The sequence below is a fragment of the Schistocerca serialis genome, chromosome 10, assembly GCF_023864345.2.
Source record: "Schistocerca serialis cubense isolate TAMUIC-IGC-003099 chromosome 10, iqSchSeri2.2, whole genome shotgun sequence".
Taxonomy (NCBI): domain Eukaryota; kingdom Metazoa; phylum Arthropoda; class Insecta; order Orthoptera; family Acrididae; genus Schistocerca; species Schistocerca serialis.
The window spans coordinates 31,439,302-31,465,431 of record NC_064647.1 but is presented as its reverse complement, the minus strand read 5'-3'; positions in this window follow the sequence as shown (position 1 = coordinate 31,465,431).

The window sequence follows — 26,130 nt, the reverse complement described above, 5'->3', positions numbered from 1 at the left end:
TCATCGTCAAAAAGAACGTCAGAGGGATACAGTAAACCTGAAGTGAAGCATCGGAATCTATAACTAGTGTCACAGGAATGGTTCAAAACATAGACAATAAGAAGAGTTAGTCTTATTGTACATAAGTCGGCATTGTGCCTTTTGTATTTAATTCCGATGCAATTTCTGTGTTTCATCGTCAATACGAAGGTCAGAGGGATACAGTAACCTGAAGTGTAGCATCGAAATCTATAACTGGTGTCACAGGAATGGTTCAAAACATAGACAGTAAGAAGGGTCAGTCTTCTTGTACTTAAGTCGGCATTGTGCCTTTTGTATTTAATTCCGATGCAATATCTGTGTTTCTTCGTCAATAAGAAGGTCAGAGGGATACAGTAAACCTGAAGTGATGCATATTAATTTATAACCAGTGTCACAGGAATGGTTCAAAACATTGACAGTAAAAAGTATCAGTTTCTTGTACTTAAGTAGGCATTGTGCCTTTTGCATTTACTTCCGATGCAATTTCTGTGTTTCATCGTCAATAAGAAGGTCAGAGGGATACAGTAAACCTGAAGTGAAGCATCGGAATCTATAACAGGTGTCACAGGAATGGTTCAAAACATAGACAGTAAGAAGGGTCAGTCTTCTTGTACCTAAGTCGGCATTGTGCCTTTTATATTTAATTCCGATGCAAGATTTGTGTTTCTTCGTCAATACGAAGGTCAGAGTGATTCAGTAAACCTGAAGTGAAGCATCGGAATCTATAACTAGTGTCACAGAAATGGTTCAAAACATAGACAGTAAGAAGAGCCAGTCCTCTTGTACTTGAGTCGGCATTGTGCCTTTTGTATTTAATTCCGATGCTATATCTGTGTTTTATTGTCAATAAGAAGGTCAGAGGGATTCAGTAAACCTGAAGTGAAGCATCGGAATCTATAACTAGTGTCACAGGAATGGTTCAATACATAGACAGTAAGAAGAGTCAGTTTTCTTGTACTTATGTCGGCATTGTGCCTTTTGTATTTAATTCCGATGCAATTCCTGTGTTTCATCGTCAATAAGAAGGTCAGAGGGATACACTAAACCTGAAGTGAAGCATCGGAATCTATAACTAGTGTCACAGGAATGGTTCAAAACATAGACAGTAAGAAGAGCCAGTCTACTTGTACTTAAGTCGGCATTGTGTCTTTTGTATTCAATTAAGATGAAATTTCTGTGTTTCATCGTCAATATGAAGGTCAGAGGGATACAGTAAACCTGAAGTGAAGCATCGAAATCTATAACTAGTGTCACAGGAATGGTTCAAAACATAGACAGTAAGAAGAGTCAGTTTTCTTGTACTTATGTCGGCATTGTGCCTTTTGTATTTAATTCCGATGCAATTTCTGTGTTTCATCGTCAATAAGAAGGTCAGAGGCATACAGTAAACCTGAAGTGAAGCATCGGAATCTATAACTAGTGTCACAGGAATGGTTCAAAGCATAGACAGTAAGAAGAGTCAGTTATCTTGTACTTAAGTCGGCATTGTGCCTTTGTATTTAATTACGATGCAATTTCTGTGTTTCATCGTCAATAAGAAGGTCAGAGGGATATAGTAAACTTGAAGTGAAGCATCGGAATCTATAACTAGTGTCACAGGAATGGATCAAAGCATAGACTGAAAGAAGAGTGAGTTATCTTGTACTTAAGTCGGCATTGTGCCTTTTGTATTTAGTTCCGAAGCGATTTCTGTGAGTCATCGTCAATAAGAAGGTCAGAGGGATACAGTACACCTGGAGTAAAGCATCGGAATCTATAACTAGTGTCACATGAATGGTTTAAAAAAAAGACAGTAAGAAGAGTCAGTTTTCTTGTACTTAAGTCGGCATTGTGCCTCTTGTATATAATACCGTTGCAATTTCTGTGTTTCATCGTCAATAAGAACGTCAGAGGGATACAGTAAACCTGAAGTGAAGCATCGGAATCTATAACTACGGTCACAGGAATGGTTCAAAACATAGACAGTAAGAAGAGTCAGTCTTATTGTACTTAAGACGGCATTGTGTCTTTTGTATTTAATTCCGATGCAATATCTGTGTTTCATCGTCAATACGAAGGTCAGAGGGATACAGTAACCTGAAGTGAAGCATCGGAATCTATAACTGGTGTCACAGGAATGGTTCAAAACATAGACAGTATAAGAGTCAGTTTTCTTGTACTTAAGTCGACATTGTGCTTTTTGTATTTAATTCCGATACAATTTCTGTGGTTCATCATCAATAAGAAGGTCAGAGGGATAAAGTATACCTGATGTGAAGCATCAGAATCTATAATTAGTGTCACATGAATGATTCAAAACATTGAGAGTAAGAAGAGTCAGTTTTCTTTTACTTAAGTCGGCATTGTGCCTTTTGTATTTAATTCCGATGCAATTTCTGTGTTTCATCGTCAATAAGAAGGTCAGAGGGATACAGTAAACCTGAAGTGAAGCATCGGAATCTAATTTTAGTGTCACATGAATGGTTCATAACATAGACAGTAATTAGGGTCAGTTATCTTGTACTTAAGTCGGGATTGTGCCTTTTGTATTTAATTCCGATGCAATTTCTGTGTTTCATCGTCAATAAGAAGGTCAGAGTAATACAGTAAACCTGAAGTGGAGCATCGAAATCTATAACTAGTGTCACAGGAATTGTTCAAAACATAGGCAGTAAGAAGAGTCAGTTTCCATCTACTTAAGTCGGCATTGTGCCTTTTGTATTTAATTCCAATGCAATTTCTGTGTTTCATCGTCAATACGAAGGTCCGAGGGATACAGTAAATCTGAAGTGAAGCATCGGAATCTATAACTAGTGTCACAGGAATGGTTCAAAGCATAGAGAGTAAGAAGAGTTAGTTTTCTTGTACTTAAGTCGGCATTGTGCCTTTTGTATTAAATTCCCATGCAATTTCTGTGTTTCGTCGTCAATAAGAAGGTCTGAGGGATACAGTAAACATGAGGTGAAGCATCGGAATCTATAACTAGTGTCACATGAATGGTTCAAATCATAGACAGTAAGAAGAGTCAGTTTTCTTGTACTTAAGTCGGCATTGTGCCTTTTGCATTTAATTCCGATGCAATTTCTGTGTTTCATCGTCAGTAAGAAGGTCAGAGGGATACAAATAACCTGAAGTGAAGCATCGGAATCTATAACTAGTGTCACAGGAATGGTTCAAAACATAGACGGTAGGAAGAGTTAGTTTTCTTGTACTTAAGTCGGCATTGTGCCTTTTGTATTTAATTCCCATGCAATTTCTGTGTTTCATCGTCAATAAGAAGGTCAGAGGGATACAGTAACCTAAAGTGAAGCATCGGAATCTATAACTAGTGTCACATGAATGGTTCAAAGCATAGACAGTAAGATGAGTCAGTTAACTTGTACTTAAGTCGGCATTGTGCCTTTATATTTAATTACGATGCTATTTCTGTGTTTCATCGTCAATAAGAAGGTCAGAGGGATACCGGAAACCTGAAGTGGAGTATCGGAATCTATAACTAGTGTCACAGGAGTGGATCAAAGCATAGACTGAAAGAAGAGTCAGTTATCTTGTACTTAAGTCGGCATTGTGCCTTTTGTATCTAGTTCCGAAGCAATTTCTGTGATTCATCGTCAATGAGAAAGTCAGAGGGATACAGTACACCAGGAGTAAAGCATCGGAATCTATAACTAGTGTCACAGGAATGGTTCAAAGCATAGACAGAAAGAAGAGTCAGTTTACTTGTACTTAAGTCGGCATTGTGCCTTTTGTATTTAATTCCGACGCAATTTCTGTGTTTCATCGTCAATAAGAAGGTCACAGGAATACAGTTAACCTGAAGTGAAGCATCGGAATCTATAAATAGTGTCACACGAATGGTTCAAAGCATAGACAGTATGAAGAGTCCGTTTTCTTGTACTTTAGTCGTCATTGTGCCATTTGTATTTAATTTCGGTGCAATATCTGTGTTTCATCATCAACAAGAAGGTCAGAGGGATACAGTAAACCTGAAGTGAAGCATCGTAATCTATAACTAGTGTCACATGAATGGTTCAAACATAGACAGTAAGAAGAGTCCGTTTTCCTGTACATAAGTCGGTATTGTGACTTTTGTATTTTATTCCGTAGCAATTTCTGTGTTCCATCGTCAATAAGAAGGTCAGAGTGATACAGTAACCCTGAAGTGAAGAATCGGAATCTATAAATAGTGTCACATGAATAGTTCAAAACATAGAGAGTAAGAAGTGTCAGTTTTCTTGTACTTAAGTCGGCTTTGTGCGTTTTGTATTTAATTCCGATGCAATTTCTGTGTTTCATCGTCAATAAGAAGGTCAGAGGGATACAGTTAACCTGAAGTGAAGCATCGGAATCTATAACTAGTGTCACAGGAATGGTTCAAACATAGACAGTAGGAAGAGTTAGTTTTCTTGTACTTAAGTCGGCAATGTGCTTTTGTATTTAATTCCCATGCAATTTCTGTGTTTCATCGTCAATGAGAAGGTCTGAGGGATACAGTAAAAATGAGGTGAAGCATCGGAATCTATAACTTGTGTCACATGAATGGTTCAAATCATAGACAGTAAGAAGAGTCAGTTTTCTTGTACTTAAGTCGGCAATGTGCCTTTTGTATTTAATTCCGATGCAATTTCTGTGTTTCATCGTCAATAAGAAGGTCAGAGGGATACAGTAAACCTGAAGTGAAGCATCGGAATCTATAACTAGTGTCACAGGAATGGATCAAAGCATAGACTGAACGAAGAGTGAGTTATCTTGTACTTAAGTCGGCATTGTGCCTTTTGTATTTAGTTTTGTATATAATACCGATGAAATTTCTGTGTTTCATCGTCAATAAGAAGGTCAGAGGGATACAGTAAACTGACGTGAAGCATCGGAATCTATAACTAGTGTCACAGGAGCGGATCAAAGTATAGACAGTAAGAAGAGTCAGTTTTCTTGTACTTAAGTCGGCATTGTGCCTTTTGTATTTAATTCCGAAGCAATTTCTGTGATTCATCGTCAATAAGAAGGTCAGAGGGATACAGTAAACCTGAAGTAAAGCATCGGGATCAATAACTAGTGTCACATGAATGGTTTAAATCATAGACAGTAAGAAGAGTCAGTTTTCTTGTACTTATGTCGGCATTGTGACTTTTAGATTTAACTCCGATGCAATTTGTGTGTTTCATCGTCAATAAGAAGGTCAGAGGGTTACAGTAAACCTGAAGTGAAGCATCGGAATCTAAAACTAGTGTCACATGAATGGTTCAAACATAGACAGTAAGAAGAGTCAGTTTTCTTTTACATAAATCGGCATTGTGCCTTTTGTATTTAATTCCGTTGCAATTTCTGTGTTTCATCGTCAATATGAAGGTCAGATGGATACAGTAAACCTGAAGTGAAGCATCGGAATCTATAATTAGTGTCACATGAATGGATCAAAACATAGAGAGTAAGAAGAGTCAGTTTTCTTGTACTTAAGTCAACATTGTGCGTTTTGTATTTAATTCCGATGCAATTTCTGTGTTTCATCGGCAATAAGAAGGACAGAGGGATACAGTAACCTTGAAGTGAAGCATCGAAATCTATAACTAGTGTCACAGGAATGGTTCAAATCATAGCCCGTAAGAAGAGTCAGTTTTCTTGTACTTAAGTCTGCATTGTGCCTTTTGTATTTAATTCCGATGCAATTTCTGTCTTTCATCGTCAATACAAAGGTCAGAGGGATACAGTAAACCTGAAGTGAAGTATAGGACTCTATAATTAGTGTCACAGGAATGGTTCAAAACATAGACAGTAAGAAGAGTCAGTTTTCTTGTACTTAAGTCGGCATTGTGCCTTTTGTATCTAATTCCGATGCAATTTCTGTGTTTCATCGTCAAAAAGAACGTCAGAGGGATACAGAAAACCTGAAGTGAAGCATCGGAATCTATAACTAGTGCCACAGGAATGGTTCAAAACATAGACCGTAAGAAGAGTTAGTCTTATTGTACTTAAGTCGGCATTGTGCCTTTTGTATTTGATTCCGATCCAATTTCTGTGTTTCATCGTCAATACGAAGGTCAGAGGGATACAGTAACCTGAAGTGTAGCATCGGAATCTATAACTGGTGTCACAGGAATGGTTCAAAACATAGACAGTAAGAAGGGTCCGTCTTCTTGTACTTAAGTCGGCATTGTGCCTTTTGTATTTAATTCCGATGCAATATCTGTGTTTCTTCGTCAATAAGAAGGTCAGAGGGATACAGTAAACCTGAAGTGATGCATATTAATTTATAACCAGTGTCACAGGAATGGTTCAAAACATTGACAGTAAAAAGAATCAGTTTCTTGTGCTTAAGTAGGCATTGTGCCTTTTGTATTTACTTCCGATGCAATTTCTGTGTTTCATCGTCAATAAGAAGGTCAGAGGGATACAGTAAACCTGAAGTGAAGCATCGGAATCTATAACAGGTGTCACAGGAATGGTTCAAAACATAGACAGTAAGAAGGGTCAGTCTTCTTGAACCTAAGTCGGCATTGTGCCATTTATATTTAATTCCGATGCAAGATTTGTGTTTCCTCGTCAATACGAAGGTCAGAGTGATACAGTAAAACTGAAGTGAAGCATCGGAATCTATAACTAGTGTCACAGAAATGGTTCAAAACATAGACAGTAAGAAGAGCCAGTCCTCTTGTACTTGAGTCGGCATTGTGCCTTTTGTATTTAATTCCGATGTTATATCTGTGTTTCATTGTCAATAAGAAGGTCAGAGGGATTCAGTAAACCTGAAGTGAAGCATCGGAATCTATAACTAGTGTCACAGGAATGGTTCAATACATAGACAGTAAGAAAAGTCAGTTTTCTTGTACTGAAGTCGGCATTGTGACTTTTGGATTTAACTCCGATGCAATTTGTGTGTTTCATCGTCAATAAGAAGGTCAGAGGGTTACAGTAAACCTGAAGTGAAGCATCGGAATCTAAAACTAGTGTCACATGAATGGTTCAAACATAGAATGAAAGAAGAGTCAGTTTCCTTGTACTTAAGTCGGCATTGTGCCTTTTGTATATAATTCCGGTGCAATTTCTGTGTTTCATCGTCAATAAGAAGGTCAGAGGGATACAGTAAAACTGAAGTGAAGCATCGGAATCTATAACTAGTGTCACATGAATGGTTCAAACATAGACAGTAAGAAGAGTCAGTTTTCTTGTACATAAGTCGACATTGTGCGTTTTGTATTTAATTCCGATGCAATTTCTGTGTTTCATCGTCAATAAGAAGGACAGAGGGATACAGTAACCTTGAAGTGAAGCATCGAAATCTATAACTAGTGTCACAGGAATGGTTCAAAACATAGACAGTAAGAAGAGACAGTTTTCTTGTACTTAAGTCGGCATTGTGCCTTTTGTATTTAATTCCGATGCAATTTCTGTGTTTCATCGTCAAAAAGAACGTCAGAGGGATACTGAAAACCTGAAGTGAAGCATCGGAATCTATAACTAGTGTCACAGGAATGGTTCAAAACATAGACTGTAAGAAGAGTGAGTCTTATTGTACTTAAGTCGGCATTGTGCCTTTTGTATTTAATTCCGATGCAATTTCTGTGTTTCATCGTCAATACGAAGGTCAGAGGGATACAGTAACCTGAAGTGTAGCATCGGAATCTATAACTGGTGTCACAGGAATGGTTCAAAACATAGACTGTAAGAAGGGTCCGTCTTCTTGTACTTAAGTCGGCATTGTGCCTTTTGTATTTAATTCCGATGCAATATCTGTGTTTCTTCGTCAATAAGAAGGTCAGAGGGATACAGTAAACCTGAAGTGATGCATATTAATTTATAACCAGTGTCACAGGAATGGTTCAAACCATTGACAGTAAAAAGAATCAGTTTCTTGTACTTAAGTAGGCATTGTGCCTTTTGTATTTACTTCCGATGCAATTTCTGTGTTTCATCGTCAATAAGAAGGTCAGAGGGATACGGTAAACCTGAAGTGAAGCATCGGAATCTATAACAGGTGTCACAGGAATGGTTCAAAACATAGACAGTAAGAAGGGTCAGTCTTCTTGAACCAAAGTCGGCATTGTGCCTTTTATATTTAATTCCGATGCAAGATTTGTGTTTCTTCGTCAATACGAAGGTCAGAGTGATACAGTAAAACTGAAGTGAAGCATCGGAATCTATAACTAGTGTCACAGAAATGGTTCAAAACATAGACAGTAAGAAGAGCCAGTCCTCTTGTACTCTAGTCGGCATTGTGCCTTTTGTATTTAATTCCGATGTTATATCTGTGTTTCATTGTCAATAAGAAGGTCAGAGGGATTCAGTAAACCTGAAGTGAAGCATCGGAATCTATAACTAGTGTCACAGGAGTGGTTCAATACATAGACAGTAAGAAGAGTCAGTTTTCTTGAACTTAAGTCGGCATTGATCATTTTGTATTTAATTCCGATGCAATTCCTGTGTTTCTTTGTCAATAAGAAGGTCAGAGGGATACAGTAAACCTGAAGTGAAGCATCGGAATCTATAACTAGTGTCACAGGAATGGTTCAAAACATAGACAGTAAGAAGAGTCAGTCTACTTGTACTTAAGTCGCCATTGTGTCTTTTGTATTTAATTAAGATGCAATTTCTGTGTTTCATCGTCAATAAGAAGGTCAGAGGGATACGGTAAACCTGAAGTGAAGCATCGGAATCTATAACTAGTGTCACAGGAATGGTTCAATACATAGACAGTAAGAAAAGTCAGTTTTCTTGTACTGAAGTCGGCATTGTGACTTTTGGATTTAACTCCGATGCAATTTGTGTGTTTCATCGTCAATAAGAAGGTCAGAGGGTTACAGTAAACCTGAAGTGAAGCATCGGAATCTAAAACTAGTGTCACATGAATGGTTCAAACATAGAATGAAAGAAGAGTCAGTTTCCTTGTACTTAAGTCGGCATTGTGCCTTTTGTATATAATTCCGGTGCAATTTCTGTGTTTCATCGTCAATAAGAAGGTCAGAGGGATACAGTAAAACTGAAGTGAAGCATCGGAATCTATAACTAGTGTCACATGAATGGTTCAAACATAGACAGTAAGAAGAGTCAGTTTTCTTGTACATAAGTCGGCATTGTGCCTTTTGTATTTAATTCCGTTGCAATTTCTGTGTTTCATCGTCAATATGAAGGTCAGATGGATACAGTAAACCTGAAGTGAAGCATCGGAATCTATAATTAGTGTCACATGAATGGATCAAAACATAGAGAGTAAGAAGAGTCAGTTTTCTTGTACATAAGTCGACATTGTGCGTTTTGTATTTAATTCCGATGCAATTTCTGTGTTTCATCGTCAATAAGAAGGACAATGGGATACAGTAACCTTGAAGTGAAGCATCGAAATCTATAACTAGTGTCACAGGAATGGTTCAAAACATAGACAGTAAGAAGAGTCAGTTTTCTTGTACTTAAGTCGGCATTGTGCCTTTTGTATTTAATTCCGATGCAATTTCTGTGTTTCATCGTCAAAAAGAACGTCAGAGGGATACAGAAAACCTGAAGTGAAGCATCGGAATCTATAACTAGTGTCACAGGAATGGTTCAAAACATAGACAGTAAGAAGAGTGAGTCTTATTGTACTTAAGTCGGCATTGTGCCTTTTGTATTTGATTCCGATGCTATTTCTGTGTTTCATCGTCAATACGAAGGTCAGAGGGATACAGTAACCTGAAGTGTAGCATCGGAATCTATAACTGGTGTCACAGGAATGGTTCAAAACATAGACTGTAAGAAGGGTCCGTCTTCTTGTACTTAAGTCGGCATTGTGCCTTTTGTATTTAATTCCGATGCAATATCTGTGTTTCTTCGTCAATAAGAAGGTCAGAGGGATACAGTAAACCTGAAGTGATGCATATTAATTTATAACCAGTGTCACAGGAATGGTTCAAACCATTGACAGTAAAAAGAATCAGTTTCTTGTACTTAAGTAGGCATTGTGCCTTTTGTATTTACTTCCGATGCAATTTCTGTGTTTCATCGTCAATAAGAAGGTCAGAGGGATACGGTAAACCTGAAGTGAAGCATCGGAATCTATAACAGGTGTCACAGGAATGGTTCAAAACATAGACAGTAAGAAGGGTCAGTCTTCTTGAACCTAAGTCGGCATTGTGCCTTTTATATTTAATTCCGATGCAAGATTTGTGTTTCTTCGTCAATACGAAGGTCAGAGTGATACAGTAAAACTGAAGTGAAGCATCGGAATCTATAACTAGTGTCACAGAAATGGTTCAAAACATAGACAGTAAGAAGAGCCAGTCCTCTTGTACTCTAGTCGGCATTGTGCCTTTTGTATTTAATTCCGATGTTATATCTGTGTTTCATTGTCAATATGAAGGTCAGAGGGATTCAGTAAACCTGAAGTGAAGCATCGGAATCTATAACTAGTGTCACAGGAATGGTTCAATACATAGACAGTAAGAAGAGTCAGTTTTCTTGAACTTAAGTCGGCATTGATCATTTTGTATTTAATTCCGATGCAATTCCTGTGTTTCATCGTCAATAAGAAGGTCAGAGGGATACAGTAAACCTGAAGTGAAGCATCGGAATCTATAACTAGTGTCACAGGATTGGTTCAAAACATAGACAGTTAGAAGAGTCAGTCTACTTATACTTAAGTCGGCATTGTGCCTTTTGTATTTAATTAAGATGCAATTTCTGTGTTTCATCGTCAATATGAAGGTCAGAGGGATACAGTAACCCTGAAGTGAAGCATCGAAATCTATAACTAGTGTCACAGGAATGGTTCAAAACATAGACAGTAAGAAGAGTCAGTTTTCTTGTACTTATGTCGGCATTGTGCATTTTGTATTTAATTCCGATGCAATTTCTGTGTTTCATCGTCAATAAGAGGGTCAGAGGCATACAGTAAACCTGAAGTGAAGCATCGGAATCTATAACTAGTGTCACAGGAATGGTTCAAAGCATAGACAGTAAGAAGAGTCAGTTATCTTGTACTTAAGTCGGCATTGTGCCTTTGTATTTAATTACGATGCAATTTCTGTGTTTCATCGTCAATAAGAAGGTCAGAGGGACATAGTAAACTTGAAGTGAAGCATCGGAATCTATAACTAGTGTCACAGGAATGGTTCAAAACATAGACAGTAAGAAGAGTTAGTCTTATTGTACTTAAGTCGGCATTGTGCCTTTTGTATTTAATTCCGATGCAATTTCTGTGTTTCATCGTCAATACGAAGTTCAGAGGGATACAGTAACCTGAAGTGTAGCATCGGAATCTGTAACTGGTGTCACAGGAATGGTTCAAAACATAGACAGTAAGAAGGGTCAGTCTTCTTGTACTTAAGTCGGCATTGTGCCTTTTGTATTTAATTCCGATGCAATATCTGTGTTTCTTCGTCAATAACAAGGTCACAGGGATACAGTAAACCTGAAGTGATGCATATTAATTTATAACCAGTGTCACAGGAATGGTTCAAAACATTGACAGTAAAACGAATCAGTTTCTTGTACTTAAGTAGGCATTGTGCCTTTTGTATTTACTTCCGATGCAATTTCTGTGTTTCATCGTCAATAAGAAGGTCAGAGGGATGCAGTAAACCTGAAGTGAAGAATCGGAATCTATAACAGGTGTCACAGGAATGGTTCAAAACATAGACAGTAAGAAGGGTCAGTCTTCTTGAACCTAAGTCGGCATTGTGCCTTTGTATTAAATTCCGATGCAAGATTTGTGTTTCTTCGTCAATACGAAGGTCAGAAAGATACAGTAAACCCGATGTGAAGCATCGGAATCTATAACTAGTGTCACAGAAATGGTTCAAAACATAGACAGTAAGAAGAGCCAGTCCTCTTGTACTTGAGTCGGCATTGTGCCTTTTGTATTTAATTCCGATGTTATATCTGTGTTTCATTGTCAATAAGAAGGTCAGAGGGATTCAGTAAACCTGAAGTGAAGCATCGGAATCTATAACTAGTGTAACAGGAATGGTTCAATACATAGATAGTAAGAAGAGTCAGTTTTCTTGAACTTAAGTCTGCATTGTGACTTTTGTATTTAATTCCGATGCAATTTCTGTCTTTCATCGTCAATACAAAGGTCAGAGGGATACAGTAAACCTGAGGTGAAGCATCGGAATCTATAACTAGTGTCACATCAATTGTTCAAAATATAGACAGTAAGAAGAGTCAGTCTTTTGTACTTAAGTCGGCAATGTGCCTTTTGTATATACTTCCGAAGTAATTACTGTGTTTCATCGTCAACAAGAAGCTCAGAGGGATACAGTAAACCTGAAGTGAAGTATAGGACTCTATAATTAGTGTCACAGGAATGGTTCAAAACATAGACAGTAAGAAGAGTCAGTTTTCTTGTACTTAAGTCGGCATTGTGCCTTTTGTATTTAATTTCGATGCAATTTCTGTGTTTCATCGTCAAAAAGAACGTCAGAGGGATACAGAAAACCTGAAGTGAAGCATCGGAATCTATAACTAGTGTCACAGGAATGGTTCAAAACATAGTCAGTAAGAAGAGTTAGTCTTATTGTACTTAAGTCGGCATTGTGACTTTTGTATTTAATTCCGATGCAATATCTGTGTTTCATCGTCAATACGAAGGTCAGAGGGATACAGTAACCTGAAGTGTAGCATCGGAATCTATAACTTGTGTCACAGGAATGGTTCAAAACATTGACAGTAAGAAGGGTCAGTCTTCTTGTACTTAAGTCGGCATTGTGCCTTTTGTATTTAATTCCGATGCAATATCTGTGTTTCTTCGTCAATAAGAAGGTCAGAGGGATACAGTAAACCTGACGTGATGCATATTAATTTATAACCAGTGTCACAGGAATGGTTCAAAGCATTGACAGTAAAAAGAATCAGTTTCTTGTACTTAAGTAGGCATTGTGCCTTTTGTATTTACTTCCGATGCCATTTCTGTGTTTCATCGTCAATAAGAAGGTCAGAGGGATACAGTAAACCCGAAGTGAAGCATCGGAATCTATAACTAGTGTCACAGAAATGGTTCAAAACATAGACAGTAAGATGAGCCAGTCCTCTTGTACTTGAGTCGGCATTGTGCCTTTTGTATTTAATTCCGATGTTATATCTGTGTTTCATTGTCAATAAGAAGGTCAGAGGGATTCAGTAAACCTGAAGTGAAGCATCGGAATCTGTAACTAGTGTCACAGGAATGGTTCAATACATAGACAGTAAGAAGAGTCAGTTTTCTTGAACTTAAGTCGGCATTGATCATTTTGTATTTAATTCCGATGCAATTCCTGTGTTTCAACGTCAATAAGAAGGTCAGAGGGATACAGTAAAACTGAAGTGAAGCATCGGAATCTATAACTAGTGTCACAGGAATGCTTCAAAACATAGACAGTAAGAAGAGTCAGTATACTTGTACTTAAGTCGGCATTGTGTCTTTTGTATTTAATTAAGATGCAATTTCTGTGTTTCATCGTCAATATGAAGGTCAGAGGGATACAGTAAACCTGAAGTGAAGCATCGAAATCTATAACTAGTGTCACAGGAATGGTTCAAAACATAGACAGTAAGAAGAATCAGTTTTCTTGTACTTAAGTCGGCATTGTGCCTTTTGTATTTAATTCCGATGCAATTTCTGTGTTTCATCGTCAATAAGAAAGTCAGAGGCATACAGTAAACCTGAAGTGAAGCATCGGAATCTATAAATAGTGTCACAGGAATGGTTCAAAGCATAGACAGTAAGAAGAGTCAGTTATCTTGTACTTAAGTCGGCATCGTGCCTTTGTATTTAATTACGAGGCAATTTTTTGTGTTTCATCGTCAATAAGAAGGTCAGAGGGACATAGTAAACTTGAAGTGAAGCATCGGAATCTATAACTAGTGTCACAGGAATGGATCAAAGCATAGACAGAAAGAAGAGTGAGTTATCTTGTACTTAAGTCGGCATTGTGCCTTTTGTATTTAGTTCCGAAGCGATTTCTGTGATTCATCGCCAATAAGAAGGTCAGAGGGATACAGTACACCTGGAGTAAAGCATCGGAATCTATTACTAGTGTCACATGAATGGTTTAAAACAAAGACAGTAAGAAGAGTCAGTTTTCTTGTACTTAAGTCGGCATTGTGCCTTTTGTATATGATACCGATGCAATTTCTGTGTTTCATCGTCAATAAGAACGTCAGAGGGATACAGTAAACCTGAAGTGAAGCATCGGAATCTATAATAGGAGTCACAGGAATGGTTCAAACATTGACAGTAAGAAGGGTCAGTCTTCTTGAACTTAAGTCGGCATTGTGCCCTTTGTATTTAATTCCGGTGCAATATCTGTGTTTCATCTTCATTAAGAAGGTCAGAGGGATACAGTAAACCTGAGGTGAAGCATCGGAATCTATAACAAGTGTCACAGGAATGGTTCAAAACAAAGACAGTAAGAAGAGATAGTTTTCTTGTACTTAAGTCGGCATTGTGCCTTTTGTATTCAATTCCGATGCAATATCTGTGTTTCTTCGTCAATACGAAGGTCAGAGTGAAACAGTAAACCTGAAGTGAAGCCTCGGAATCTGTAACTAGTGTCACAGAAATGGTTCAAAACATAGACAGTAAGAAGAGCCAATCCTCTTGTACTTGAGTCGGCATTGTGCCTTTTGTAATTAATTCCGCTGTTATATCTGTGTTTCATCGTCAATAAGAAGGTCAGAGGGATTCAGTAAACCTCAAGTGAAGCATCGGAATCTATAACTAGTGACACAGGAATGGTTCAATACATAGACAGTAAGAAGAGTCAGTTTTCTTGTACTTAAGTCGGCATTGTGCCATTTGTATTTAATTCCGATGCAATTTCTGTGTTTCATCGTCAGTAAGATGGTCGGAGGGATACAGTAAACCAGAAGTGAAGCATCGGAATCTATAACTACTGTCACAGGAATGGTTCAAAACATAGACAGTAAGAAGAGTCAGTCTTTTTTACTTAAGTCGGCATTGTGCCTTTTGTATTTAATTCCGATGCAATATCTGTGTTTCATCATCAATACGAAGGTCAGAGGGATACAGTAAACCTGAAGTGAAGCATCGGAATCTATAACTCGTGTCACAGGAATAGTTCAAAACATAGACAGTAAGAAGTGTCAGTCTTCTTGTACTTAAGTCGGCATTGTGCATTTGTATTTAATTCCGATGCAATATCTGTGTTTCTTCGTCAATAAGAAGGTCAGAGGGATACAGTAAACCTGAAGTGATGCATAGGAATTTATAACTAGTGTCACAGGAATGGTTCAAAACATAGACAGTAAGAAGAATCAGTTTTCTTGTACTTAAGTAGGCATTGTGCCTTTTCTATTTACTTCCGATGCAATTTCTGTGTTTCATCGTCAATAAGAAGGTCAGAGGGATACAGTAAACCCGATGTGAAGCATCGGAATCTATAACAGGTGACACAGGAATGGATCAAAACATAGACAGTAAGGAGGGGCAGTCTTCTTGAACTTAAGTCGGCATTGTGCCTTTTATTTTTAATTCCGAGGCAATATCTGTGTTTCTTCGTCAATACGAAGGTCAGAGTGATACAGTAAACCTGAAGTGAAGCATCGGAATCTATAACTAGTGTCACAGAAATGGTTCAAAACATAGACAGTAAGAAGAGCCAGTCCTCTTGTACTTGAGTCGGCATTGTGCCCTTTGTATTTAATTCCCATTTTATATCTGTGTTTCATCGTCAATAAGAAGGTCAGAGAGATTCAGTAAACCTGAAGGGAAGCATCGGAATCTATAACTAGTGTCACAGGAATGGTTCAATACATAGACAGTAAGAAGAGTCAGTTTTCTTGAACTTAAGTCGGCATTGTTCATTTTGTATTTAATTCCGATGCATTTTCTGTGTTTCATCGTCAATAAGAAGGTCAGAGGGATACATTAAACCTGAAGTGAAGCATCGGAATCTATAACTAGTGTCACAGGAATGGTTCAAAACATAGACAGTAAGATGAGTCAGTCCACTTGTACTTAAGTCGGCATTGTGCCTTTTGTATTTAATTAAGATGCAATTTCTGTGTTTCAACGTCAATATGAAGGTCAGAGAGATACAGTAAACCTGATGTGAAGCATCGAAATCTATAACTAGTGTCACAGGAATGGTTCAAAACATAGACGGTAAGAAGAGTCAGTATTCTTGTACTTAAGTCGGCATTGTGCCTTTTGTATTTAATTCCGATGCAATTTCTGTTTCATCGTCAATAAGAAGGTCAGAGGCATACAGTAAGCCTGAAGTGAAGCATCGGAATCTATAACTAGTGTCACAGGAATGGTTCAAAGCATAGACAGTAAGAACAGTCAGTTATCTTGTACTTAAGTCAGCATTGTGCCTTTGTATTTAATTACGATGCAATTTCTGTGTTTCATCGTCAATAAGAAGGTCAGAGGGATTCAGTAAACCTGAAGTGAAGCATCGGAATCTATAACTAGTGTCACAGGAATGGATCAAAGCATAGACTGAAAGAAGAGTGAGTTATCTTGTACTTATGTCGGCATTGTGCCTTTTGTATTTAGCTCCGAAGCAATTTCTGTGATTCATCGTCAAGAAGAAGGTCAGAGGGATACAGTACACCTGGAGTAAAGCATCGGAAACTATAACTAGTGTCACATGAATGGTTTAAAACAAAGACAGTAAGAAGAGTCAGTATTCTTGAACTTAAGTCGGCATTGTGCATTTTGTATATAATACCGATGCAATTTCTGTATTTCATCGTCAATAAGAAGGTCAGAGGGATACAGTAAACTTGAAGTGAAGAATCGGAATCTATAACTAGTGTCACAGGAATGGTTCAAACATAGACAGTAAGAAGAATCTGTTATCTTGTACATAAGTTGGCATTGTGCCTTTTGAATTTAATTCCGTTGCAATTTCTGTGTTTCATCGTCAATAAGAAGGTCAGAGGGATACAGTAAACCTAAAGTGAAGCATCGGAATCTATAACTAGTGTCACAGAAATGGTTCAAAACATAGACATTAAGAAGAGCCAGTCTTCTTGTACTTGAGTCGGCATTGTGCCTTTTGTATTTAATTCCGATGTTATATCTGTGTTTCATCGTCAATAAGAAGGTCAGAGGGAATCAGTAAACCTGAAGTGAAGCATCGGAATCTATTACTAGTGTCACAGGAATGATTCAATACATAGACAGTAAGAAGAGTCAGTTTTCTTGAACTTAAGTCGGCATTGTTCATTTCGTATTTAATTCCGATGCAATTTCTGTGTTTCATCGTCAATAAGAAGGTCAGAGGGATACAGAAAACCAGAAGTGAAGCATCGGAATCTGTAACTAGTGTCACAGGAATGGTTCAAAACATAGACAGTAAGAAGAGTCAGTCTTCTTGTACTTAAGTCGGCATTGTGCCTTTTGTATTTAATTAAGATGCAATTTCTGTGTTTCATCGACAATAAGAAGGTCAAAGTAATACAGTAAACCTGAAGTGAAGCATCGGAATCTATAACTTGTGTCACAGGAATGGTTCAAAACATAGACAGTAAGAAGAGTCACTCGTCTTGTACTTAAGTCGGCATTGTGCCTTCTGTATATAATTCCGATGCAATTTCTGTGTTTCATCGTCAATAAGAAGCTCAGAGGGATACAGTAAACCCGAAGTGAAGCATCGGAATCTGTAACTAGTGTTACAGGAATGGTTCAAATCATAGACAACAAGAAATGTCAGTCTTCTTGTACTTAAGTCGGCATTTTGCATTTTGTATTTAATTCCGATGCAGTTTCTGTTTTTCATCGTCAATACGAAGTTCAGAGGAATACAGTAAACCTGAAGTGAAGCATCGGAATCTATAACTAGTGTCACAGAAATGGTTCAAAACATAGACAGTAAGAAGAGCCAGTCTTCTTGTACTTGAGTCGGCATTTGCCTTTTGTATTTAATTTCGATGCAATTTCTGTATTTCTTCGTCAATAAGAAGGTCAACCGGATACAGTTAACATGAAGTGAAGCATTGGTATCTATAAGTAGTGTCACAGGAATGGTTCAAACATAGACAGTAAGAAGAGTCTGTTTTCTTGTACATAAGTCGGCATTGTGCCTTTTGAATTTAATTCCGTTGCAATTTCTGTGTTTCACCGTCAATAAGAAGGTCAGAGGGATACAGTAAACCTGAAGTGAAGCATCGGAATCTGTAATTAGTGTCACATGAATGGTTCAAAACATAGAGAGTAAGAGGAGTCAGTTTTCTTTTACATAAGTCGACATTGTGCGTTTTGTATTTAATTCCGATGCAATTTCTGTGTTTCATCGTCAATAAGAAGGTCAGAGGGATACAGTAAACCTGAAGTGAAGCATCGGAATCTATAACTAGTTTCACATGAATGGTTCAAATCATAGACATTAAGAAGAGACAGTTTTCTTGTACTTATGTCGGCATTGTGCCTTTTGCATTGAATTCCTATGCAATTTCTGTGTATAATCGTCAATACGAAGGTCAGAGGGATACAGTAAACCTGAAGTGAAGCATCGGAATCTAGAACTAGTGTCACAGAAGTGGTTCAAAACATAGACAGTAAGAAGAGCCAGTCTCCTTGTACTTGAGTCGGCATTGTGCCTTTTGTATTTAATTCCGATGTTATATCTGTGTTTCATCGTCAATAAGAAGGTCAGAGGGATTCAGTAAACCTGAAGTGAAGCATCGGAATCTATAACTAGTGTCACAGGAATGGTTCAATACATAGACAGTAAGAAGAGTCAGTTTTCTTGAACTTAAGTCGGCATTGTTCATTTTGTATTTAATTCCGATGCAATTTCTGTGTTTCATCGTCAATAAGACGGTCAGAGGGATACAGTAAACCTGAAGTGAAGCATCGGAATCTATAACTAGTGTCTCAGGAATGGTTCAAACATAGAGAGTAAGAAGAGTCAGTCTTCTTGTACTTAAGTCGGCATTGTGCCTTTTGTATTTAATTCAGATGCAATTTCTGTGTTTCATCGTCAATATGAAGGTCAAAGTAATACAGTAAACCTGAAGTGAAGCATCGGAATCTATAACTAGTGTCACAGGAATGGTTCAAAACATAGACAGTAAGAAGAGTCAGTTTTCTTGTACTTAAGTCGGCATTGTGCCTTTTGTATATAATTCCGATGCAATTTCTGTGTTTCATCGTCAATATGAAGCTCAGAGGGATACAGTTAACCCGAAGTGAAGCATCGGAATCTATAACTAGTGACACAGGAATGGTTCAAAACATAGACAGTAAGAAGGGTCAGTCTTCTTGTAATTAAGTCGGCATTTTTCATTTTGTATTTAATTCCGATGCAATTTCTGTGTTTCATCGTCAATACGAAGTTCAGAGGGATACAGTAAACCTGAAGTGAAGCATCGGAATCTATAACTAGTGTCACATAACTGGTTCAAAACATAGACAGTAAGAAGCGCCAGTCTTCTTGTACTTGAGTCGGCATTTGCCTTTTGTATTTAATTCCGATGCAATTTCTGTGTTTCTTCGTCAATAAGAAGGTCAGAGGGATACAGTATACCTGATGTGAAGCATCGGAATCTATAACTAGTGTCGCAGGAATGGTTCAAAACATAGACAGTAAGAAGAGCCAGTCTTCTTGTACCTGAGTCGGCATTGTGCCTTTTCTATTTAATTCGGATTCAATTTCTGTGTTTCATCGTCAATACGAAGGTCAGAGGGAAACAGTAAACCTCAAGTGAAGCATCGGAATCTATAACTAGTGTCACAGGAATGGTTGAAACCATAGACAGTAAGAAGACTCAGTGTTCTTGTACTGAAGTCGGCATTGTGCCTTTTGTATTTAATTAAGATGTATTTTCTGTGTTTCATCGTTCAATAATAAGGTCAGAGGGATACAGTAAACCTGAAGTGAAGTATCGGAATCTATAACTAGTGTCACAGGAATGGTTCAAAACTTAGTCAGTAAGAAGAGTCAGTCTTCTTGTACTTAAGTCGGCATTGTGGATTTTGTATATACTTCCGATGCAATTTCTGTGTTTCATCGTCAATAAGAAGGTCAGCCGAATACTGTAAACCTGAAGTGAAGCATTGGAATATATAAGTAGTGTCACAGGAATGGTTCAAACATAGACAGTAAGAAGTGTCTGTTTTCTTGTACACAAGTCGGCAATGTGCTTTTTGAATTTAATTCCGTTGCAATTTCTGTGTTTCATCGTCAATAAGAAGGTCAGAGGGATACAGAAAACCTGAAGTGAAGCATCGGAATCTGTAACTAGTGTCACAGGAGTGGTTCAAAACATAGACAGTAAGAAGAGTCAGTCTTCTTGTACTTAAGTCGGCATTGTGCCTTTTGTATTTAATTAAGATGCAATTTCTGTGTTTCATCGACAATAAGAAGGTCAAAGTAATACAGTAAACCTGAAGTGAAGCATCGGAATCTATAACTAGTGTCACAGGAATGGTTCAAAACATAGACAGTAAGAAGAGTCACTCTTCTTGTACTTAAGTCGGCATTGTGCCTTCTGTATATAATTCCGATGCAATTTCTGTGTTTCATCGTCAATAAGAAGCTCAGAGGGATACAGTAAACCCGAAGTGAAGCATCGGAATCTATAACTAGTGTTACAGGAATGGTTCAAAACATAGACAACAAGAAATGTCAGTCTTCTTGTACTTAAGTCGGCATTTTGCATTTTGTATATAATTCCGATGCAGTTTCCGTTTTTCATCGTCAATACGAAGTTCAGAGGAATACAGTAAACCTGAAGTGAAGCATCGGAATCTATAACTAGTGTCACAGAAAAGGTTCAAAGCATAGACAGTAAGAAGAGCCAGTCTTCTTGTACTTGAGTCGGCATTTGCCTTTTGTATTTAATTTCGATGCAATTTCTGTATTTCTTCGTCAATAAGAAGGTCAGCCGGATACAGTAAACCTGAAGTGAAGCATTGGTATCTATAAGTAGTGTTACAGGAATGGTTCAAACATAGACAGTAAGAAGAGTCTGTTTTCTTGTACATAAGTCGGCATTGTGCCTTTTGTATTAAATTCCTATGCAATTTCTGTGTATAATCGTCAATACGAAGGTCAGAGGGATAGAGTAAACCTGAAGTGAAGCATCGGAATCTATAACTAGTGTCACAGAAATGGTTCAAAACATAGACAGTAAGAAGAGCCAGTCTCCTTGTACTTGAGTCGGCATTGTGCCTTTTGTATTTAATTCCGATGTTATATCTGTGTTTCATCGTCAATAAGAAGGTCAGAGGGATTCAGTAAACCGGAAGTGAAGCATCGGAATCTATAACTAGTGTCACATAAATGGTTCAAAACATAGACAGTAAGAAGCGCCAGTCTTCTTGTACTTGAGTCGGCATTTGCCTTTTGTATTTAATTCCGATGCAATTTCTGTGTTTCTTCGTCAATAAGAAGGTCAGAGGGATACAGAATACCTGATCTGAAGCATCGGAATCTATAACTAGTGTCGCAGGAATGGTTCAAAACATAGACAGTAAGAAGAGCCAGTCTTCTTTTACCTGAGTCGGCATTGTGCCTTTTCTATTTAATTCGGATTCAATTTCTGTGTTTCATCGTCAATATGAAGGTCAAAGTAATACAGTAAACCTGAAGTGAAGCATCGGAATCTATAACTAGTGTCACAGGTTTGGTTGAAACCATAGACAGTAAGAAGACTCAGTGTTCTTGTACTGAAGTCGGCATTGTGCCTTTTGTATTTAATTAAGATGCATTTTCTGTGTTTCATCGTCAATAATAAGGTCAGAAGGATACGGTAAACCTGAAGTGAAGTATCGGAATCTATAACTTGTGTCAGAGGAATGGTTCAAAACTTAGTCAATAAGAAGAGTCAGTCTTCTTGTACTTAAGTCGGCATTGTGCATTTTGTATATACTTCCGATGCAATTTCTGTGTTTCATCGTCAATAAGAAGGTCAGCCGAAAACTGTAAAAGTGAAGTGAAGCATTGGAATATATAAGTAGTGTCACAGGAATGGTTCAAACATAGACAGTAAGAAGAGTGTGTTTTCTTGTACATAAGTCGGCATTGTGCCTTATGAATTTAATTCCGTTGCAATTTCTGTGTTTCATCGTCAATAAGAAGGTCAGAGGGATACAGTAAACCTGAAGTGAAGCATCGGAATCTATAATTAGTGTCACATGAATGGTTCAAAACATAGAGAGTAAGAAGACTTAGTTTTCCTGTACTTAAGTCGACATTGTGCGTTTTGTATTTAATTCCGTTGCAATTTCTGTGTTTCATCGTCAATAAGAAGGTCAGAGGGATACAGTAAACCTGAAGTGAAGCATCGGAATCTATAACTAGTGTCACAGAAATGGTTCAAAACATAGACAGTAAGAAGAGCCAGTCTTCTTGTACTTGAGTCGGCATTGTGCCATTTGTATTTAATTCCGATGTTATATCTGTGTATCATCGTGAATAAGAAGGTGAGAGGGATTCAGTAAACCTGAAGTGAAGCATCGGAATCTATTACTAGTGTCACAGGAATGGTTCATTACATAGACAGTAAGAAAAGTCAGTTTTCTTGAACTTAAGTCGGCATTGTTCATTTTGTATTTAATTCCGATGCAATTTTTGTGTTTCATCGTCAATAAGAAGGTCAGAGGGATACAGTAAACCTGAAGTGAAGCATCGGAATCTATAACTAGTGTCACAGGAATGGTTCAAAACAAAGACAGTAAGAAGAGTCAGTCTTCTTGTACTTAAGTCGGCATTGTGCCTTTTGCATTTAATTAAGATGCAATTTCTGTGTTTCATCGTCAATAAGAAGGTCAAAGTAATACAGTCAACCTGAAGTGAAGCATCGGAATCTATAACTAGTGTCACAGGAATGGTTCAAAACATAGACAGTGAGAAGAGTCATTTTTCTTGTACTTAAGTCGGCATTGTGCCTTTTGTATATAATTCCGATGCAATTTCTGTGTTTCATCGTCAATAAGAAGCTCAGAGGGATACAGTAAACCCGAGGTGAAGCATCGGAATCTATAACTAGTGTTACAGGAATGGTTCAAAACATAGACAGTAAGAAGAGCCAGTCTTCTTGTACTTGAGTCGGCCTTTGCCTTTTGTATTTAATTCCGATGCAATTTCTGTGTTTCTTCGTCAATAAGAAGGTCAGAGGGATACAGTATACCTGATGTGAAGTATCGGAATCTAAAACTAGTGCCGCAGGAATGGTTCAAAACATAGACAGTAAGAAGAGCCAGTCTTCTTGTACCTCAGTCGGCATTGTGCCTTTGGATTTAATTCCGATGTTATATCTGTGTTTCATCGTCAATAAGAAGGTCAGAGGGATTCAGTAAACCTGAAGTGAAGCATCTGGATCTATAAGTAGTGTCACAGGAATGGTGCAAAACATAGACAGTAAGAAGAGTCAGTCTTCCTGTACTTAAGTCGGCATTGTGCCTTTTGTATTTAATTCCGATGCAATTTTCGTGTGTCATCGTCAATAAGAAGGTCAGTGGGATACAGTAAACCTGAAGTGATGCATAGGAATTTATAACTAGTGTCACAGGAATGGTTCAAAACATAGACAGTAAGAAGAATGAGTTTTTTGTACTTAAGTCGGCATTGTGACTTTTGTATTTAATTCCGATGCAATTTCTGTGTTTCATCGTCAATACGAAGGTCAGAGGGATACAGTAAACCTGAAGTGAAGCATCGGAATCTATAACTAGTGTCACATGAATGGTTCAAATCATAGACAGTAAGAAGAGACAGTTTCCTTGTACTTAAGTCGGCATTGTGCCTTTTGTATTAAATTCCTATGCAATTTCTGTGTTTCATCGTCAATACGAAGGTCAGAGGGATACAGTAAACCTGAAGTGAAGCATCGGAATCTATAACTAGTGTCTCAGGAATGGTTCAAACATAGAGAGTAAGAAGAGTCAGTCATCTTGTACTCAAGTCGGCATTGTGCCTTTTGTATTTAATTCAGGTGCAATTTCTCTGTTTCATCGTCAATAAGAAGGTCAAAGTAATACAGTAAACCTGAAGTGAAGCATCGGAATCTATAACTAGTGTCACAGGAATTTTTCAAAACATAGACTGTAAGAAGAGTCAGTTTTCTTGTACATAAGTCGGCATTGTGCCTTTTGTATATAATTCCGATGCAATTTCTGTGTTTCATAGTCAATAAGAAGCTCAGAGGGATACAGTGAACCCGAAGTGAAGCATCGGAATCTATAACTAGTGTCACAGGAATGGTTCAAAACATAGACAGTAAGAAGGGTCAGTCTTCTTGTACTTAAGTCGGCATTTTGCATTTTGTATTTAATTCCGATGCAATTTCTGTGTTTCATCGTCAATACGAAGTTCAGAGGGATACAGTAAACCTGAAGTGGAGCATCGGAATCTGTAACTAGCGTCACAGAAATGGTTCAAAACATAGACAGTAAGAAGCGCCAGTGTTCATGTACTTGAGTCGGCATTTGCCTTTTGTATTTAATTCCGATGCAATTTCTGTGTTTCTTCGTCAATAAGAAGGTCAGAGGGATACCGTATACCTGATGTGAAGCATCGGAATCTATAACTAGTGTCACAGGAATGGTTGAACCCATAGACAGTAAGAAGACTCAGTGTTCTTGTACTGAAGTTGGCATTGTGCCTTTTGTATTTAATTAAGATGAATTTTCTGTGTTTCATCGTCAATAATAAGGTCAGAGGGATACAGTAAACCTGAAGTTAAGTATCGGAATCTTTAACTAGTGTCATAGGAATGGTTCAAAACTTAGTCAGTAAGAAGAGTCAGTCTTCTTGTACTTAAGTCGGCATTGTGCATTTTGTATATACTTCCGATGCAATTTCTGTGTTTCATCATCAAAAAGAAGGTCTGCCGGATACTGTAAACTTGAAGTGAAGCATTGGAATATATAAGTAGTGTCACAGGAATGGTTCAAATCATATACATTAAGAAGAGACAGTTCTCTTGTACTTAAGTCGGCATTGTGCCTCTTGTATTAAATTCCTATGCAATTTCTGTGTATAATCGTCAATACGAAGGTCACAGGGATACAGTAAACCTGAAGTGAAGCATCGGAATCTATAACTAGTGTCTCAGGCATGGTTCAAACATAGAGAGTAAGAAGAGTCAGTCTTCTTGTACACAAGTCGGCATTGTGCCTTTTGTATTTAATTCAGGTGCAATTTCTGTGTTTCATCGTCAATAAGAAGGTCAAAGTAATACAGTAAACCTGAAGTGAAGCATCGGAATCTATAACTAGTGTCACAGGAATTTTTCAAAACATAGACAGTAAGTAGAGTCAGTTTTCTTGTACATAAGTCGGCATTGTGCCTTTTGTATATAATTCCGATGCAATTTCTGTGTTTCATAGTCAATAAGAAGCTCAGAGGGATACAGTAAACCCGAAGTGAAGCATCGGAATCTATAACTAGTGTCACAGAAATGGTTGAAAACATAGACAGTAAGAAGATCCAGTCTTCTTGTACTTCAGTCAGCATTGTGCCTTTTGTATATAATTCAGATGCAATTTCTGTGTTTCATCGTCAATAAGAAGGTCAGAGGGATACAGTAAACCTGAAGTGAAGCATCGGAATCTATAACTAGTGTCACAGGAATGGTTCAATACATAGACAGTAAGAAGAGTCAGTTTTCTTGAACTTAAGTCGGCATTGTTCATTTTGTATTTAATTCCGATGCAATTTCTGTGTTTCATCGTCAATAAGACGGTCAGAGGGATACAGTAAACCTGAAGTGAAGCATCGGAATCTATAACTAGTGTCTCAGGAATGGTTCAAACATAGAGAGTAAGAAGAGTAAGTCTTCTTGTACTTAAGTCGGCATTGTGCCTTTTATATTTAATTCAGATGCAATTTCTGTGTTTCATCGTCAATAAGAAGGTCAGAGGGATACAGTAAACCTGAAGTGAAGCATCGGAATCTATAACTAGTGTCACAGAAATGGTTCAAAACATAGACAGTAAGAAGATCCAGTCTTCTTGTACTTCAGTCAGCATTGTGCCTTTTGTATTTAATTCCGATGTTATATCTGTGTTTCATCGTCAATAAGAAGGTGAGAGGGATTCAGTAAACCTGAAGTGAAGCATCGGAATCTATTACTAGTGTCACAGAAATGGTTCAATACATAGACAGTAAGAAAAGTCAGTTTCCTTGAAGTTAAGTCGGCATTGTTCATTTTGTATTTAATTCCGATGCAATTTCTGTGTTCTATCGTCAATAAGAAGGTCAGAGG